Source organism: Brachycentrus maculatus, unplaced genomic scaffold (assembly GCF_059751285.1).
Source record: "Brachycentrus maculatus isolate JH-2025_06_01 unplaced genomic scaffold, ASM5975128v1 h1tg000303l, whole genome shotgun sequence".
Taxonomy (NCBI): Eukaryota; Metazoa; Arthropoda; class Insecta; order Trichoptera; family Brachycentridae; genus Brachycentrus; species Brachycentrus maculatus.
Genome location: NW_028281053.1, coordinates 1,246,496 through 1,259,250, shown reverse-complemented (window position 1 = coordinate 1,259,250; position 12,755 = coordinate 1,246,496).

The following is a 12,755-nucleotide window of genomic DNA, read 5'->3' as shown; positions in this document are numbered from 1 at the left end:
TTTGTTTTTGAGTCCCTATAAATTAACAATGATTTTAAAACAAAGTTACATTTTGATTACAAAAAATATTCGTCGGCAAGTATAAGCGTCAAAAAATACTAAAAGAACAAAAAAATATAATTTATATTATAAGCATTAACTTTGTGATTTTCCATTTGAAAATTAAAATGTAACTTTGTTTTAAAGTCACTATAAATTTATAGTGATTTTAAAACAAAGTTACATTTTGATTATAAAAAAATATTCGCCGGCAAGTTTAATATTTAATATATCATTACAAAATAAAATGTTTCTTCTCTTTCCACATTCTTGCATTTCCTCTAACGTATTCACCGATTATTCCGATTAAGCTGACGACTTTCAAGTGTTTGAAATTTTTCATTTGTTCAAAATCTTACACCTCCGAAATTTATTTACCAGCCGCTTTTAAATTTTGAAACAATGTATTATTCAAATACGCTCGTGTTTTTTGTATATCTGTGATGTGTTTTTACATTGTAAACAAAAAGGAAAAAAAATGAAATTAATAATTTAAACTTTACTTGGATTATTCCACTTTTCTTTAAAAAATCGATGCATTCACCGTCATTATTAAATATCATCTATGATCCTGAACGTTTAAAAATAAAACACTTGCATAACACGCATTAATAAGTTTTATTTCATTACACACGACTTGTTTAGAAAACTAAAAGATGATTTCATCTATGGTTGAAAAGTAAAATGTGTGTAATGAAATAAAACTCAATATTCCAAATTAACCAGGTGCTTGACATTTATAAAATAGAACCCATTCGGGGATCCAAAATAAATGATCTGACAAAATACTTAAAGAAAGATATATATTTAGAGTTTAGTCATATTTTTTGTTTAGTCCCAAATATAGAATCCATTTATAAAAAAACCGCAGTTTTTCAAATACTAAAGGGTGACAACTATTTAAATTTAACAAAGAATTTATTATCGAGATTCTCAAACGATTTTTCTATTCCAAAATGCAACACCAAGCAATTTCAGCAAAACTTCAAATATTTGGCAATCAAACATTTCAATAAACTCCCTAAAGAAATAAAAAAAATAGATGATGTAAAAATCCTCAAGAAAAAAATTAAAGCTCTATACATTTAAATCTTTAAAAAAATATATTAAAAAAACTATTATATCTTTTATTATATAACATTAAACCACGAGTGTAAGTCCCTTTCCAAGCACAAGAGCACAGACTCTTTTATGGAGAGGCACAGCGAATCGAAATATAAAAGTTCTACATATGTATAAATGATTCAAATGTTATTATGTTATAAATAAAAATGTAAATATATTAAATGAATAAAAAAAAAAAATAAAAAAAATTCTTATTTTGTTTTTACCTTATGTTTTTTATATTTTCTCATTTGTTATACCTTCTCATTTTTTATATTTTCTCATTTGTTTGTTTTAAATATGCTTCTTACCTATGTTTTCCTCATTTATTTCTTTTAAATATGCTTCTTATGCCTATTTATTATACCTGTTTATTATTTTTATATTTTGCCATGTATTAGTTTTGGTTATTTTTTTTAAATCTTTTTTGTAACTTTATTATTTGTGTTCCAGTCTTGTTAACCTTAATCCCATGTCCCAAAATGAGAAAAAGAAATTATATATATGACTTATGTATGTAATATGTTTTGAATAAATAAGTGGCATTTTACTTTTTTTTTTAATAATCAACATGTCATTCCACAAAGTTAATGCCGAATCAGTAAATAATATGATCCTGAATGCATCTAAACACGTGTCCCAATAAATGACAATCAATTAAAGAAAAAAAATACTTTTTTATATACCATTATGATGTTGAAGAGGCATTTGTTTCCAGGATATCATTTTTTATGTAGTATTTACATTTTATGTATTCAATACTGCGAGTAAAAGAAAGTTTCGAAGTATGATACAACTTGAAATTCTCATAATCTTCTCGGATACTTTCATACAAACTTATTCAATTTGAAACTATCGTGATTGGTATTTATTTACTGTATTTTTCTCTATTCTGATTTATTTTACACTGGCTGTACCCGACCACACGTTACTGTGGCTCAGACTGATTAAAAGGAAAATAATGAAAATAGATTGCACACATTTCTCTTTTTGCTCATATGTTTAATTTCGCCATACTTGTGAAGCAATGAAATTATAAAATCCATAAGACAAAAACGCCAAGTGAGAGCAGCTGTCAAGAATGCTGTCCGCCATGAACAATTTTTATTTTTGTGCGTGTTGCTGTTACGTTCAACAGATGGCGCTGCCATTGGTATAAAAACTCATTTGTTACCTGTTATCTGTTACAAAGACGCGCGTTTTTTTATAATCGAAAGGTTTTTAATAATCGAAAAATTACATTTATAGTTTAAGCATGTGAATAGTTTAAAAATTATATAAAAGTATGAAGTGAATTTACTTGGTAATAATAGAAGTAAAAGAAGAAGAGGAAAACCGAGAAAAATTTAGCATGATCAAGTATTTCAAATACTAAGTGATAACTGGAGGAACATGAATAATTGGAGGGTATTATGAGGAAATGCATGAATGTGGCAAAAGCGAATATTGTTTTGCAGACATTAATGTGGCGTTCTGTACTCTCTGCCTACCCCTGCGGGGAACGGCGCGATGGTTAGTTATTTAGTTAATATAAAAATATTTGTATATTCATTCAATCGAACCTTTATCCGCACCCCAATGGTGCATAGGGTACTGCATCATATAAACGCAGTGTTTTCTTGATCGTTAACACACGAAGGAAAAGTGATCAGCCCTCCGCTTCAGGTACCAGTCCAGAGTAATATTGAATAAATATTAGAGTGAAAAAATCACTTATTTATTTGACCCCCTCCCTGGAAATCGAACCCGGGAACTCCAGTAGGGCAGCCGAGCGTGCTGACCATTACACAACGGAGGCGGGCGGACAATTTTTATATAGTTTATTTTAATGTCATGAAATCAAATTAGTGATATGCAAAATAGTAAATCGTTATTTGTACATAAAAATTAAGTATTTCACGTCGGTTTGGCAATTACAATTATCGTTCTAACTGGAATACACGACGAGATTGTCATTAATAGTAGACGCGTCTACAGATTTGAATATCCAAGCAGCATGTGTGGAATATTTACTTAATTAATATCACTAAAACAATCGCGCCTAGAACATTTGTAAGGCAATAAGCAATAAAGAAAGTATCATACCTTTTTGTGACTTTGAATTGGGTAGTAATGATATCGACGTTTTGACTCGGTGATACTGTAACTGATATATATACAGTATATATTCGTGTATTAGTTGGAACACGAGCGTAGATGCTAATGCTTGTAGCGTAATGTATCAATTTAAGGGCTACACCCATTTCGCTGATGACAACAAAGCCTTTCTCCCAGTCATCACGCTCCCTATTTTAAAAATTGTTTAAGATATTTGATCGCCTTTGATTTTTTTCTTTTTAACTAACTAACCAATCTGGAACCAATCTGTTCTTGCACACAATCTTCGCTTGTTTCACATTCATGCATTTTTTCATACATTCTTCTTCCCTCAGTTACCATATCCGCTCCCTATGTGGAGCATATGGAGTCCACGAACTGTCTCCAGGCTTTTCTGTCGGCCGCCAGCTCCCTTACATCCTCCCAACTCGGGTCCACGTCCCGAAGTTCAGACGAGAACTGCTGATGAATGTCAGCAGTGGTCGTCCTGAGTGGCACTAACCTGTTGCCTTGTAAAAGAGGCAAGCTTGATTAAGGCTCTCGGGAGGCATGCAGACTACTTTTACTTAGAGTACTTTGCAGAGTAGCCTTTTCAGACGCGAACATGACTTGCGATGATGCAAGGGAGCTGGCAGCCGACAGAAGAGCCTCGAGGCAGTTTGTGAACACCATATACCCCACGTAGGGAACGGATATGGATTTAATTAGTACCTACATAATACAGTGTAGTCGATGCGACCCTGATGAGATGCGTTGATTAAGAAAACATTCCATGCTTTCTTCAAGGATTAGGTACAAGTACTGGATTAGATGAGCGACTATGTATTGATCAAAATGTGTGCTTTGTATATATATATATATATATATATATATTTATATATATATATATATAAATATAAATATATATATATATATATATATATTTATATATATATATATATATATATATATATATATATATATATATATATATATATGTATATATATATTTATATATATATGTATATATATAGTCCGCCTCCGTAGTATAATGGTCAGCACGCTCGGCTACCGTTCTGGAGGACCCGGGTTCGATTCCCAGGGGGGGTAAAATAAATATGAGTGATTTTTTCACTGTAATATTTATTCAATATTACCCTGGACTGGTACCTGAAGCGGTGGGCTGATCACCTTTTCTTCATGTGTAAACGATCAAGATTACACTGCGTTTATATGACTCAGTGCCCTATGCACCATTTAGGTGCGGATAAGGGTTTCAAAAAAAATATATATATATATATATATATTATATATATATATATATATATATATATATATATATATATATATATATATATATATATATATATATATATATATATATATATATATATATATATATATATATATATATATATATATATATATATACATATTTATATATATATTTATATATATATATATATATATATATATATATATATATATATATATATATATATATATATATACATATATATATATATATATATATATATATATATATATGTGTGTGTGTGTGTGTTTGTGTGTGTGTTTATACATACAGGGCTTTTTTTTCATGTAACGCGGTGTAACGGCGTTCCAGCACCTTTTTTCAGGGATTGATTGATCTTTTTATAAATTTTCAAAATTAGACGAAATAATGTTTGCGCTTACGTAATTACAATCTTCATTTTTATTATTCATTCATGATAGGATATGGTATTGTAGTAAATATTCAAATGATTTTTGAATAGGTATATTTTTTTTAGTAAAAAGCTTGACATGAAGTGAATTCTGGGACCTTTTTTGCTAAAGAAAATGTTATTATTACATTTATATGCCATGATTACATGTAGAGTTACGTGTAATACCTATATAATAATAATAATAAAACCCTTACCACACCCCAATGGTGCATAGGGCACTGCTTCATATAAACGCAGTGTTATCTCGATCGATTACACAATGAAGAAAAGGTGATTAGCCCTCCACTTCAGGTGTATCAGATCAGTCCAGTGTAATATTGAATAAATATTAGAGTGAAAAAATCACTTATATTTATTAAACCCCCCTGGGAATCGAACCCGGGACCTCCAGAACGGTAGGCGAGCATGCTGACCATTACACTACGGAGGCGGATAAAATATGTACCTATATACATATGTACATTAAATGTAAAATTTTAACAATTCCAACAAAATTTTAAATCTTTGGGAACCAATTTTTGTGTATTACGTTACTACAGATACAAAGAAATTGAATATATATTAAAATTCTAAAAAATAAACTAAATGCCTTATTTACATATTCATTGAGAAAAAAAACACAACAAAATAAATAATATAATATATTTTTAAAATAACTATAATATCACTCAAAAGCATAAACAAAAAACAATGAGTGTAAGGAAGTCCCTCTCCAAGCATAAGAGCTTATTTTCTTTAATGTAGCTACGCTGGTGTAGCTAATTTTAAGATCGTTCAACCCTTAATAACTTAACATTCGTATGGCAGACTACGCAATTAAAATCGTGAAATTTATCGAAAGTATTTATTAAAAATAGGAACCGGTTATATGGCACTTTAGTTTAGTTTATTAGGAATGAATGTAAGAGACAATAACAATATATCACTGTTCCGCACAGTTACTACATACTTATGTCAATATTGTGCGATCCACAAATGGCATAAGACTGAATGCAGTCGAAATGCGATCTCTCAGAAGAATGTGCTCAAATGTGCACAAATGTGCACGAATGCACGAATGTGCACAAATGGCACAAGACTGAATGCAGTCGAAATGCGATCTCTCAGAAGAATGTGCGACAAAACGATGTATGATAGATGTGCGAATACTGAAATAAGGAAGGAATGCAAAGCTGAGATAAGCATTATCGATAAAATTAAGAAAGGTGTGTTGAGATGGTTTGGACATGTAGAACGACTGAGTGAGGAAAGAACGGTAAAACAAATTTATGAGGCGAATGTAAGTGGAAAAAAGAGCAGAGGAAGACCGAGAAAAACATGGCACGATCAGATATGCCAAATGCTTGAAAGTGGTCAGGTTAGGAGTTGTAACAATCGGCGGGTATGTATGAGGAGATGGATGAACGTGGAAGAGGCGAAGAATGTTTGCGAGGACAGAATGGTGTGGCGCTCTATTCTCTCTGCCTACCCCTGCGGGGAAGCGGCGTGATGGTTAGTTTTTACGAATGGCATTGTATCTACAAATATAGTTTAGCTATCTAGGATTAAGTAGAAATGTCTATCGTATGATTTTTGTAAAATTCTTACTACATATATGTATTATATGAATAAATAAATAAATAATATATTTTTGCCCGTCCATGAAATAAAATTAACAATGAACGTGACTTTCTTATTTCTGTACGACATTATGTTTTTGTGGGACCATTAAAGTGCGAATAACAATTAAATGAAAATAATTTTCATCACGATCCGAGACTGCTTTAAATGCTACCCTCAATCACCTTGAGCATAGGGTGGATAGACACCCTAATGGCTTGATAATGAGATAATAATTATTTTTTCTTTAATCCCACGCCTTTACTATAAAATTCCTTTTAATTCACGGAATAATTTTAGTTTTATTACTGTAATATAACATTTTCTTCTCTCTTCTTCTTTTTGGTGTAGGCCTTGCGGCCGATTTTTAAAATTATATATTGTAGTCATACAGGAGAAAGTGATCAAGTGCATTTTTTTCAAAAACCTGATTATTGACTTTTTGATAGCTTACTAGAAACTACCTGAAAAACTCACAAAGCAATTTTAAACTAGGAAGTATAATATATTGACTAGTGAAAAATGACTAGCTGCATTGATGTTTATTTTATGTCCAAGCAAAAGTGACTTAAATGGCCCTAATGAACACTACGTTTTGTTAGTTGGTCACTTTCTCCTGTACGACTACGATACATAGGATTTTTTTTTAATATTCCTTGAAAAAATATTTTAATATATTTTTTAACTTCTTACCTTTCAACAACTCTTTTCTTTTCAAAATCATATCTTTATTTCGAAGAAAAACATATTTTTTCAATACAAAAATAAGAAAATCAATTATGTGGAATTCACCTGGGTTTTAAAAAAATTAAGTTGCAATTTAACATATTTATGTTGAGCTTTAAGAAAGAAGAAAGAAAGAAAGAAAGAAAGAAAGAAACAATGAAACAATAGAAATTCATAAGAATATAAATAACAATAAACCCATAATTAACAATATGACAATGACTAAAGCCTCCCCCCTTTTGTCTATGTTCCCTCTGATAAGAAATTAAAATTAAAATTAAAATTAAATTAATAAATAAAAATAAGAAACAGCTCTACCCCCTCTTCAACCTTCAACGTCCCAAGGACCCAACTCTAAAATTTAGAATTAGCTTCACATACGGTGTTTGAAAATGATGCGGAATGCATCGAAACACGTGTCACAGTAGATTTTAAGAAATAGTGGTAATTACTAAGTAAAACATTAATTAAAAAAAGAAAGAACCATTTATAACGAATATTAAATAGGATTACTAGTGTATTCGAATCGAGAATTTACGAAAAAACTACTCCAAATGAAGATGTATCATCAGTCATCCTACTAATTTATTGGGTGATGGAGTATTATTATTTTCTATTTGAATAATACCATTTATAATACTTACATAAATATTACAATTTGATTCATTAGCCACACATATCTACTTTTAAAACATCTTATACTAGTTGTTCTGTGCCTTTTTAAAAAAGAGACTAATCTCTTTTGCTTGGAGAGGGACTTACACTCAATATTTATTCATTTTACTTAATTAAGGATGTATTACAGTATTTTTTCTTTGTTTCATTTTGCGTGTTTTCACGTATAATAGGCTTTTTTAAGTTTATTAATATTTTCAATTTCTCATATCCATGGGGAGGTTATATAAAAAACATTAATATTATTACTACTATTGAATTTTATCTGCACTCAAGGGTGCATAGGGCACTGCATCAAAGTGATGCAATGTTAATTTGCCAATTTATTACATGAAGGCACGGTGATCAGTCCAACTCTGCTGGTACCTGTCGGGACTTATGTTAAATGAAAATTAAAGTGAAAATTCACTTTTACGTAATATGACACTCTTGAGAATCGAACCCGGGACTCCGATATAGTAGTCAAACGTGCTCGTCACTACACTTTGGAAACTGACAAAAAATTAAGCTTATAAGAAATAAATAAATTCTCTCGAAAAATGATCTTTTGATTCGAAAAACGTACAGTCTTTATAGGTTCTATAAATAGCACAAAATATTCAAATCCCTACATATCGCAATGGTTTATCTTTAGCATATTGACGTGATCTCTTGAAGAACAAGTCTTGAATTTCGGATGAGTTACAATACCTTTGAAATAAAGACGTGTCTAATAAGTACCTGTTACTTTTTTGGTAACTCGATTGTGATAGTATTCGTTGCTTTTTCTCGGTTTATATTCCAGCTTATGTTTTTTTTATGTCAAATTATCAAATACACATCAGTAGTTGAAATATGTAACAAGCAGTGGCGTGCATTTTATAAAAGCACACAAGCAGTGCCTACCCTAGTTAAATAAAAAAAATATGGAAAACTGTGATAGCGAATGAATTGTGCGTTTGACTATTGTAACCGACACGGGTTACGGGCGATGACACGAAGAAATATTCCGCTGGCCTTCATTTCCTCATCTTATACGTAAAATAGCATACAAGTACAATGGGCCGAAGCCATACAAGTCCACATAATTCCACAAAGGCCCTTCTCGGGGCCGCAGCCTGAGGGGCAGCCATCTCGCCCGCCGGGCGCCCAGAGGTCCTTTTCTGGGCCGCTACACGGGTGTGCGATCTGTCCGTAACAACTGTCATATATTTTTTTGAAACTACAGGTTTTCTCAGTTATTTCTATACGACAAACACGCAGTATTAGAGTTATGACAGAGAAGTTTTTTTTTAAAATGCCATTTTTCCTAGGCAGTAGGATTAAAACTCGTCGCGTGCACGACACTGGTTACAAGCAATCAAGTTTGTGAACTGGTTAGTTTTGAGTGATAGAATTCGAGAACCTAATTAAGTAACAACTTCTTTACTTTATTCAGTTGACTGATTCACTGCTTCAAAGTAATGTATTTTTCTTACTTGGATAGACTTCGGAAAGATCAAGTTTTGAAGAATCCTATGAAAGTAAAAACTAATTAGTTTGTTATATTAAGTACGGTTAAAAGTCAAGTGCTGTTTTTTTATTGATATTTATTATATTTTCAAAATTAATCCAACTTATTCTTACGTTATTTATCCTAAAGAGAGTAAAATGGTAAAACGGGTCTATTTAATAAAAATTCTAACGAATAATCTTAAACATAAGGAATATCAATTTATTATTATTTGATGACATATCTATATCATATATATATATATATATATATATATATATATATATATATATATATATATATATATATATATATATATATATATATATATATATATATATATATATATATATATATATATATATATATATATATATATATATATATATATATATATATATATATATATATATATATATATATATATATATATATATATATATATATATATATATATATATATATATATATATATATATATATATATATATATATATATATATATATATATATATATATATATATATATATATATATATATATATATATATATATATATATATATATATATATATATATATATATATATATATATATATATATATATATATATATATATATATGGGTGTGAAATGTATGGAGTGAAGATTTGATTGATCCTTTTTTTGGAAATGCAATATAAAATAACAAAAGAAATGTGCCTATAACTACACTTATTTACCCCATACCAAATTTTAAAATATATTTATGTCATCGTTCTATGAGTGTCACCTTAGCTGGAATTATGTTATCATATACATACACAATAACATTTTTTTAAATGATGTGACATAGCTAATAAATGATAAAAATAAAATATTTAAAAAAAAAACAAGTATGCTTGTAACTTCACTTATTTTTCCTATACCAAATTTAAAAATATACTTAATATATGTAGAACGCACGGAGGAGGATTTGGTTTATCCCTTTTTTGTAAATTCGAAATAAAATAATAAAAATAAAAATAAAAACAAAACATATGTGTCCATAACTACACTCGTTTACCCTACACCAAATTTCGAAATATACTAATATCATCGTATTACAGGTGTCACCTTAGCTGGAATTACTTCATCATATTCACAATAAATAAATAAAAAAATTGACATGCCTAGATATTTTTTAAATATCCAATTTACTACTTTGTATGTAGGATCACGTTTCTCGCGAAAATCGAAAAGCAATATATTATTATATTATACATACAATAGGTAATGGAAATCGTGACGCGGAACATCGCTTCCATTTCAATGGAGATTCTGTGTATGATAAACGTAGTGAGATTATTAAATACTCGTAATTTTATTTTCCCCGAATTTCGTAAATCATGATCAGGGAAGGAAAATTTCAGTTTTTTTAACATGTTTAAAATCATAATAAAATAACCACCATATAGTTTTTTCCACGTATATTCATAACCACCATATAATTTTTTCCACGTATGTCCGCCTCCGTAGTGTAATAGTCAGCATTCTCGGCTACCGTTCTGGAGGTCCCGGGTTCGATTCCCAGGGGGGTTTAATAAATACAAGCGATTTTTTCACTCTAATATTTATTCAATATTACACTGGACTGGTACCTGAAGTGGAGGGCTGATCATCTTTCCTTCATGTGTAGTCGATCGAGATAACACTGCGTTTATATGAAGCAGTGCCCTATGCACCATTGGGGTGCGGTAAGGGATTTAAAAATAAATAAAAATATTCATAACCTATCAGGAAAACACATATTGTTTTTCAACGGTCTCCTAAAACTTTGTACTTAAGGGATAGGGTATTATCACTCGGGAGGAATATCGAATTTAACATACTCAACCTATAAAGGATTGTGTAAGACTCGTTTTGCGTTCATAACAACTGATATAATCAATATTTTCATTTGCAAAATTTGCCTTCGTAAAAACGTTTTTTTTCGTATGTTGGTAACGAATGAATTCACAGAAACAAATCCACTCTACTACTACAATTACAGGTCTTTAAAGCAGATACATAAAGGGATACGCCCCTTAACACACCCGTTGATATAAAATTTGATGTAGCATAGCAGTGTCTGTTTTTCTTTTTTATTCAAAGTTTAGACCTTAATACACATTTCAATAAAAATGTTACCTATACTCTTGTGATATTATTTATTAGCCAATAATAACACATCATGAGAATGATCTATTGAATACAAATATACTCTCGTACTTAAGGACGGACATACATGGAAATATACTCCTCAAATATAATGTTCTTCCACGTCTTTTCGGGAGGATAATTCGTGACGTAATGATATGGAAAACGTAGTAAACCTTTGTATTAATAATTGTGTATTTCAGTGGTTCCTAATCATTTTTTCCCAACCACTTCAAGAAATATAATTTTTTGACACCTCATCAAAGATGAAGAAGAATATGGAAGTTTGGGAAAATATATATATATATATATATATATATATATATATATATATATATATATATATATATATATATATATATATATATATATATATATATATATATATATATATATATATATATTTATATATATATATATATATATATATATATATATATATATTATATATATATATACATATATATATATATATATATATATAATATATATATATATATATATATAAATATATATATATATATATATATATATATATATATATTTATATATATATATATATATATATATATATATATATATATATATATATATATGTATATATATATATATATATATATATATATATATATATATATATATACAATTTATATATAATAAAAACAAATTAACAAATAAACGGCGGTAATACGGTGAATAATATACAATAAATAATTTATTACTACATGTCCCATAAGATTTAACTGATCAAATGGTTGTCAGTTATCAGTTGGATAAATTTAACTAACTTAATTTTCACTACCAATCAATTTATACGCGATTGAGGATCTGTGTTCTGTAAAGATGGTAAGTAAAATAGTGAACATTAAATGTTATACACCAGTGTTTCTCAATTAGTGGTGCGCGTAGCCCTAGGAATACTCGAAGATGGATCAAGGGGCCCGCACGCCAATCTCTTGACAAATATAATTTGTTTTTTTATTTTTTATTTTATTTCTTCGGAAATTGTACAGCTTTATTTATAAAAAAAATATATAATAAACAATAGTTAAATTAACAATAATAAACATTACATTACATCAACAAAAATAATTACATTTAAAAAAAATAAAGCCACACACATACATTATTTTATTATTCAAATGAATTATTTTATTTTTTATTCAATCCGATACCCTC